The sequence below is a fragment of the Cetorhinus maximus genome, unplaced genomic scaffold, assembly GCF_964194155.1.
Source record: "Cetorhinus maximus unplaced genomic scaffold, sCetMax3.hap1.1 HAP1_SCAFFOLD_622, whole genome shotgun sequence".
Taxonomy (NCBI): domain Eukaryota; kingdom Metazoa; phylum Chordata; class Chondrichthyes; order Lamniformes; family Cetorhinidae; genus Cetorhinus; species Cetorhinus maximus.
This window is the reverse complement of record NW_027596564.1, coordinates 179227-188311: the sequence shown is the minus strand read 5'-3', so window position 1 is coordinate 188311 and position 9085 is coordinate 179227. Positions and strand designations below refer to the sequence as shown.

Here is a 9085-nt window from a genome sequence, read left to right as displayed (position 1 = left end):
GTGGCGCAGGCCTGGCCCATTCCAGACTCCTGAGCGATGGCGATCACCTGAGCCATCTTTCGCTTTATCTGGAGTTCGAAAATGGATCGTGTCCACAGGGATGCCTCTAGATAATGGGGAGAAAACGTGCCCAACATCGCCCTTATCATGATGGCCACCTTTGTGTGCGGCTGCATCAAGCTGTGTGTAGATCCTGGGTACGCAAACACCAAGTGTCACTACGTGCTGAGGTTCTACCTGTCCCCGGTGTTGCGAAGGATGGGTCTGGCTACGCTGCCGCGGAATGCTCCAAGTAGTTGGACCGTGCCGTACCACCTGTCCCTTGTGGAAAAATTTATGCAGAGAAACTCCTTTGACCACAAGTCCATCAGGCAGTGGTCGGCACGTAATGTTTTAGAGGCCCTGCAGGAAAAGGAGATGTTGGATCCTGTCCAATGGTTCTCCGAGCAGACTGTCAAAGTCATGTGGCAGAATAGTTCATCGCCAGAACTTTCCAAAAGGCACCAAGGTGCCTCCCAATCAGATCCTTCCTACACGCCAGGAGTCTCACCCTCCCTGCACCTTGCCCTCGAGGTGGCTGTGTGTGGTACGGGGGTGGCAAGAGACTTTTGTTCACCTCCTTGTGGATTGTGCCTTTACAAAGAAGGTCTGGAGAGAGATGCAGTGGTTTCTGTCGAGGTTCATCCCGAGCAGAGCTGTGTCACAGGACTCTGTGCTCTAAGGGCTGTTCCCAGGGACACACACCGAGACAAACACCAACTGAAGCTGGAGGATCATCAACTCAGTGAACAACGCTCCTTGGTCTGCAAGAAACTTGTTGGTCTTCCAGTGCAAAGAGTTGTCCCTGACCGAGTGTTGCTGACTGGCACATTCCAAGGTCCAGGACTATGTGCTGAGAGACACACTAAAGCTTGGAGCAGCCGCCGCAAAGGCGCAATAGGGAAAGGTCGCTGTCTAAGACCTTTCTGTCATAGTGCACCGAGAGACTGGGAATTGTATCGACCCCTCGGGCTGTCCGGCTCACATTGAATGTATGCAGTGAATACTAAATGTATCATAATTGTATTGAAGCACCCTCAGAGTGCAACAGGATGTATGTTGATAACTCCAATACCATTGCACTTTCCGACTGTCTGTAATGACCATATTGAAATAACTGTAATATTCATTGATTGTATTGAAGCAGCTCTCGATCCATGTCTAAAAGTTGAATTTGATTGCACTTTTTGTGATGGCGATTTAGAAATGTTTTGTAATGTTCTTCCAGATATTTAATGAATAAAGTATATTTGTCCAAAAAAATATTGTTCTCCCAGGACGAGGTCAGCCCATTGCACTTCGAGTGTGCTGACACCTGCGATGTCCCCAAATGCGGGATTCTCGACTGTAAAATTTGTGGGAGAGGGAGGACTGCATTTGCGCTCTCCTCTGATTAACTAATTAATGTCAGATTTTACTGTAACATATTTGTTCACCAACAGAGACCGTTGTTGCATTTACTACAAAGTACTCGAAAAATTAACACATAAAGGACACATGTATATGGAGAAGCAAATAGTGTTAACGTTTCGAGGTCCAAGATCGCCAACATCCGCAGTGTTTTGCTTTTATTTTAACGCTGGCATTTGTCGTCGCTCTGCACTCACTGCATTTATCATGATTTCCTCCCTGCTTGTGTACTAACGTTCATCGGCCAGCAAAGGGTGGCATAAGCAAGAGAAACGGTTTTGAGGAAGAGACGCTTTTTAAATTCATTCACCCAGAAACAAATGATTCCCCCATTGCAGCAGCGAGCTGCTTCTAAAATGTCTTTAGGCTTTTAACTCCCAATGCCAAATCGGCTCCTGAAATGATCTTTTTCATTTTTCTTTTATTATTTATTCAATTCCCTTTTGAACAGCATCTGGTTCACAGAATGTGAGGGGGCAAGATAATATCATTGTCGTCTACACAGGCTGAACACGTCAGGATCAACAGCAGAAGAGCTAAAGGATCCCCAAAAGATATTGGGCGACTGGTGCAGAATCAGGTTCAACTTCTGTCTTCATCAATTAGAGTTCATGTCATTTCGACAACACCCTCCATGCCCAAATATCCGTCCCTGGCCTGCTGCAATGTTCCAGTGAAGCTCAACGCAAACTGGAGGAACAGCACCTCATCTTCCGATTAGGCACTTATCAACCTTCCGGGCTTAACATTGAGTTCAACAACTTTAGCGCATGACCTCTCTCCCCCATCCTTAGCCCCTTTCCGATCCCCCTTTTTTCTAATAATTTGTCATTTTTAAAATATATATTTTTAAAATATATTTTCCTTTTCCCACCAATTTCTATTAATGTTAAATTTATTCCATCCATTGTTTTATCTCCAGTTTTTAGCCTATTTCGATCCCTTCCCCTCACCCCACACCCACTCGGGCCATTTGTCACTTCTTCGTCTTGCTTTCTACCCTTAATGCCACCATTAGCACATTCCTTAGATAATATCATTACCATAAAAATCCTTTGTCCCTTTGTCTATGACATGTTTGGCAATCTCTTCTTTGCCTCCACCTGTCACTGGCCCTCTATCCAGCTTCACCTGTCCCAGCCCCATCAACCAGCTTATATTTCACCTCATTTCTATTTTTCTTTAGTTCTGATGAAGAGTCATACGGACTCGACACTACAACCATATTCATCTTCGCAGATGCTGTCCGACCTGCTAAGTTTTTCCAGCTATTTTTGGTTTTTTTTACAGAATCCATAGACCACTTCATCAGCAGGTGCAGAGAAAAGGGTACGTTCTGTGATTTTTCAAATGCAGAGCTAGCAGGCAGAATTGCTGAGTTGGTGATCACATCCACTCCCATGGAAGGATTCCAGGAAGATCTGTTAGACAAGCTGAAAAGGTGTAGCATTCAAGAGCGGCTGAAGAGGATGGTTGTAAGTACAAAGCGATCCTCACAGTTTGATTAAACTTACAGGTCCAAGGTACAACCCAGTTGTTGAAGCACTCACTAGGAAACCCAAACCTAGCAGGACATGTGGAGGGTGTGGCCTTTTGCATGCACCAAGGAAATTCCCAGCTTTTCATCGATTCTGTAAGGCATGTGGCAGAAAGGGCCTTTGGCAGAGGCTGTGCACTTGAGCAAAGGCTGATGCAGCTACAAAGAGCCGTGTGCTGATCCAAACAACCCGCTTGCAACAGGTAGTTTTCAGCAATGAGGATGGCCAGCTGGTATCCTGCCAGAAACATATACACGAAGCAATTGACAAACAAGAAAATGACGATGTGCACAATGAGATGGAGTGTGAAGAGCACCTATTTCACACCGTCAATCTTATGGAAAGCATTGATGCCATCTCACCATCTGAAGTGTTTGCCAAGATTCGAATTAGCTGCCCTAAGAAAGTTGGTAAGGATTCATTATTGGTCAAGATTGACACAGGGGCAAGTGCCAACATGCTACTCCTACTAATTCTAAAAGACACATATCTGCAGACATGGCAAAACCCACTGCTGTGAAACACTCAGCATACAACAGCTCACAAATTCCATGTGCAGGATCATACTCCTGGACTGTAAGTACAGTCAATCCTCCTGGTGACACAGATGTTCTACATCATGGAGACTCTAGCCCAGAGTCTCTAGGTGTATCAGCATGTCATGACCTCACACGAGCAACAATCCATGGAATCAATCAGACCTCACAAGGCAGATCAAACTCATAAACGACGCCTGTCACCTCAGTTCATGAACTAAAAGCGAAATATCCAGGATCTTTAGACATAATTGTCAATTAAAAGTGAGCTGCAACATTACGCTTGCAGGAGAATTCAAGTCTGTCAATTGATCCAGAACATTTTGTGCAAAACAAATGCTAGCAGCTACAAGAAGAAATGGTGAAAGGTGACACTACAGAAACTGTGGAAAACGGATGGCCTGATTCAATTCAGTATCTCCACGAGCACATAAGATCATTTTGGCCATATTGGGACAAGTCAGGCACCTCCCGGTAAGTCATTTCTAAAGGCAGGCAGCCGATCAAACTGGAATCTTTATGACCTGATATTAGCTTGATCTAATGGCCCAGATGAATGAATGATTTGCACAGTGAAATCCCTAATTCTCAAATGTAGACAGACCAAGCAAGATCTACCCATTGCAATGTTACATCCAAGAGTGATACCTTTAAGTGGAATTATTCTGTAACTGGCACAGATCTTGTTAGGTCGACCAATGCATACCAATTTACGGACTCTTACCCATTCTACTGTCTCAAAGACTAGAGAGCAAGTTTTAAAACTGCACGAGAAGACGGCCAATGTCTTGATAAAAATGTGGGTACAGAGCTGCCAAGTTTACAGTTGGGACAAGTTCACGTCCAGGGGCCCACAGAAGGGTATGTGGCAACCAGCCGAGGCATCAAAGATTGGTTCAGAACCAGGGTCCTATGAAGTAATGACACAAAAAGGCACAATGGTGAGACGTAAGTGAGGAGAAATCAGATCTATTCCAGCTCCTCAACCACTGGACATTCCTATTGACTTTAGGACAAGATCCCTAATGAAACCAGAAACATTATCCAAGTCTCAGAATCGGGCAGGTCACTGTGAGCAATTAAATACACCTCCAGATAAAGTTACCATCATAGGATCTGGGTGTACCAGCAGATTGCCTTTACCCTTCAGGGACTCATAGATTCATCTGTTCTATACGCTGATGTAATGGTAACTAAACATGAACATGTATTGTAATTAGTTACACTTCTTTGGAAGGGGTTAAAGTATCTTTAAAAAGGAGGAATGCTGTAATATGCCTTTAAGAGATAGCTGCCTATCATCACTAGAAGGGAAATGTGTCATGCTACCTAGCTTTAGTTTCACTTTTGATATTGAGCAGAGCACACAACAGTCAGTTCTGCTGCTGATGCCTTCAAGCTTTCTATCCATGTATATCTGTTCCCATGTTCCTCATCTCAGTAAATGAACCCACAGCATGTTTACACAATCACTTATGTGCAATTGATGCCTTTATATCATTGTAAAATCACCGACATGGAGTGCAAGATAATGTACCTGTACAGGTGAGCAAGGCTCCCCGGTGTCCCTAGGTGGTTCACACAGTGAATGAGGGGGAGAGAGCACTGTGTAAGATAATGTACAGGTGAGTGAGCCTCAGTGCAGCAACTCAGTATCTGGTTTTCTTCAATATTTGTGCATTTTCCCCTCAATTATTTTCTGTTTTATCATTTAATTTTCTTTTCCCCAGACAACGTACCAGGGAATGTTTGATATGAAATGAGAATTGTAAATCTATTTGCAAACTGTTTGTGAGCATACTGAATTGCCTCAGAATGTCATAGCCAGGCATTAAACATCATAGAACAGTGTTGCACTTTATGTGATGTCAAATTGGAACTGTCGTGTAATTTACCTTAACTTTATGAATAAAGTTTATATTTTGAAAACAATAGTATTACAGTTTCTAGTACCTGTCGAACAGGAATTGACGTTTACCTCAGTCTGGGTCATGCCTGCAGACAGACCGAAGGTGTTCTGCAAAGCGATCACCCAGTCTAAGTTTGGTATCTCCAATGTAGATGTGACATCATTGGGAGCAGCGAATGCAGTAGACCAAATTGAGGGAGTGCAAGTGAAGCACTTCTTCACTTGAAAGGAGTATTTGGGCCCTTGGACCGTGAGGAGTAGAGGGGACTAAAGGGACAGGCATTGCACCTTCTGTGATTGTATGTGAAGGTGCCATGGGAGGGGGCTGAGGTGTTGGGAATGATGGAGGACTGGACCAAGGTGTCCCAGAGGGAACAGTCCCTACGGAATGCCGACAGGGGTGGGAGATGGAGTGAGGATGCGTTTGGGGGATGGCATCATGCTGGAGTTTGTGGAAATGGCAGAATTTTTTAAATCCTCTCTGCACCCTCCCCAGTTCCTCTATCCTTTTTAATAATACATTGACCAGAGCCACGTGCAGTACTGTAAGTATGATCTAACCAATGTTTGAAATAAATTTTCAATTTGATCCCTTCAAAAATAAGCCCTCCTGCTTGGTTTGTTTCTCTTCAGCCTTTCCCTCCCCAGTATTGACTGACTGACTGTTTCTCTCTCTCTCTCACACACACACACACACACGCACACACACACACACGCAAGCACACATGCACATATATAGACACATGTCATCCATTTATAAATTGTGTTTCTGATTCTGAAGTTCAAACCATTAATGCAAATTATCAACAACAGTGGGCCCAGTACTGAACCTTGTCAAATACTATTTCCCACTTTCTGCCACTCTGAATAACTACCCTCTGCTTTCTACCTGCTAGCAATCCATTCTTCCCTTCTCCGCTGACTCCATATTCTCTGACTTTATTCAGTAGCCTATTGTAAGAGGCATTGTCAAAGGCCTTTTGAAAATCCAGGTAACTTGCATCTACTACATTACCATTGTCTACTGTCGCTGTTACCTCTTCCAAAAAAATCATAACTTTGGTCAAGAGAGATTTTCCTTTTTGAAATCCATGCTAATGATTTGTTTCTTTTTGTTAGAAGTTCTTCCTCTCTCTAGTAGGGATTGCATTATTTCTTCCAGCACCAACATTAGTTGACTGATCTACTATTCCCTGGGTACATTCTGTTCTGCCTTTTTAAGAACATGAATTACATTTGCTATCTGCCAGTCCTCTAGCACTACACCTTTTCCTCAAAAACATATTTCAAATCTGCAGTAATACCTCTGCTATCTATTCCCTAGATTTATTTTAAATGTGTGGGTGTGAAACTTCTGGGCCAGGGCTTTATCCTCTTTGAGTTTGATTCGATCCCTTTTCTCTTATTTTAATTGCACTTACCTGAAAAGTTAGATCATCATTCAATATCATATCTACCTGTTCTAGCTCCCTGTTAAACACTGTAATTAAGTAATCAATTAATTTATTTAGAAAAATATACTTTATTCATAAAATATCTAAAAGGACATTACAAAACATTTCTAAATTGCCATCACAAAAGGTGCAATCAGATTAAACTTTTAAATAGGGATCATGAGGTGCATCAATACAATTAATGAATATTACAATCATTTCAATCTGTACATGACAGTCAGACAGTGCAATGGTATTGGAGTTATCAACCTACATCATGTTGCACTCTGAGGTGCTTCAATACAATAATGATACATTTAGTATTAACTACATACATTCATTGTGAGCCGTACAGCCAGAGGGGTCGAGTAATCATTTAATATTTCTGCCCTATCTCTATCCTTATCTGTGGCATTATCCTATCTATCCCTTAATGGTCCTATTTCCATCCCAGCCTTCCTATTTTTATTTATGTGCCTGAAAAATATCTTATTTTTTACCTTCCTTTTCAGAGTTTGATGTTTCAGAGTCATATCAAACAGTTGAATTTACATATTAAAGGGAAAATTAAAGGAGAATGAAAAGCTATGTGAGGAGAGGGCCATGTAAGATCTAACAGGAGTGGAAAAACATAGAAAAATAGAAGCAGGAGTAGCTCATTCGCCCTTCGAGCCTCCTCCACCATTCAATATGATCATGCCTGATCCTCCATCTCAGCGCCATAGTCTCGATCTCTCCCCAGCCCCTTTGACAACTTTAGTGTCCAGATATCTACCTAATTCCTTCTTCAACATATTCAGTGAATTGGCCTTCACAGCCCTCGGTGGCAGAGAATTAACCACCCTCTGAGTGAAGAGGATTCTCCTCCTTTCAGTACTGGAGGCCTACTCTGTATCCTAAGATTGAGACCCCTTGTTCTAGACCCTGCAGCCAGAGGAAACATCATCCCTGTATCCAGCCTGTACAGCCCAGTCAGAATTTTACATGTTTCAATGAGATCCCCTCTCATTCTTCTAAACTCGTGTGAATACAGGCCCACTCGACCCAATGTCTTTTCATACGACAATCCCAGGAATCAGTCTGGTGAACCTTCGCTGCACTGCCTGTATGGCAAGTTTTCTTTCTCCGCTCAGGAGATCAAAACTGCACACAATACTCCAGGTGTGGTCTCACCAAGGACCTGTATAGCTGCAGGAAGACATACTTACCCCTGTACTCAAGTCCTCTTGCAACTGCTTGCTGCACTTGCATGCTTGCTTTCAGTGATTGGTATGCAAGGACACCCAGATCCCTTTGTACATCAACAATTCCCAATCTGACATGATTTAAATAATATTCTGTTTTTCCTTGGGAAGTGAATAACTTCACACTTATCCACGTTATACTACATCTGACATGTATTCTCCCACTCACTCAACTCGTCTAAATTGCCTTGAGGCCTCTTAACATCCTACTCCCCGCTCACATTCCTGTCTTCAAGAATCCACCAGCCATTTGTCCATAAGTCTGCTATGTAAAGTAACTGATGTTGGGGAGGCCATTTGGAATTCCACTGTCAAGTGGGTACTGTGTTAACTTGCTGGTTTTTTTTAAATTCTAAAATCTATTTTGTTCTGTTGCCTTAATAGGGGATATGTAGCTGGGAATCAGGTTAATATTAGGAATGTTAGGTGTTGGTATAGGAGTAAGTAATTTATAGTCTGAATTATGTGTTTGAAATCTTTTTTTTTGTTCATAAGTACTCTAACTTAATTTTTAAGATCTCTAAAGTCTTAGTGGACTCATTATTTCTGAATTTAGTGCACACATCTTCTCATAATAAATACAAATTGTAAAACCATTGTGATAGAGCGACCAAATTTCCCGCGGGGATGTGGTCCGCCCAGCACATATCATCTGCCATGTCATAACACCGACCTCTTGGGAACAACACTGTAAAACTACTCCAGTCTGAAAAATAACCATTCACCATACCTGTTTCTGCTGCTGAGGCAAATTCATATTCATACTGTCACTGCCCATTTCATCCCGTGGGCTTCAAATTTTCATGTTAGCCTATTATATGACTTTTTTCAAATGCCTTTTTGGAATTCTATAAATACCACATTAGCCATATTACCCTATCAATCCTACCTGTTACCACATTAGAAAACTCAATCAAGTTGGTTGGACACATTTCTTTTGAAAAATCCGGGCTGGCTTTCCTTAAGTACTCCACAC

The 9085-nt window shown here is 42.4% G+C and overlaps 1 non-coding gene across 1 annotated transcript; it reads left to right on the top strand.

Moving 5' to 3' along the window:
- The first annotated feature begins 1267 nt into the window (after positions 1-1267).
- LOC144674306 (U1 spliceosomal RNA) lies at positions 1268-1429 on the top strand. The gene has a single exon (XR_013574502.1). It is a non-coding gene; the product is annotated as a U1 spliceosomal RNA (small nuclear RNA).
- The last annotated feature ends 7656 nt before the right edge of the window (positions 1430-9085 follow it).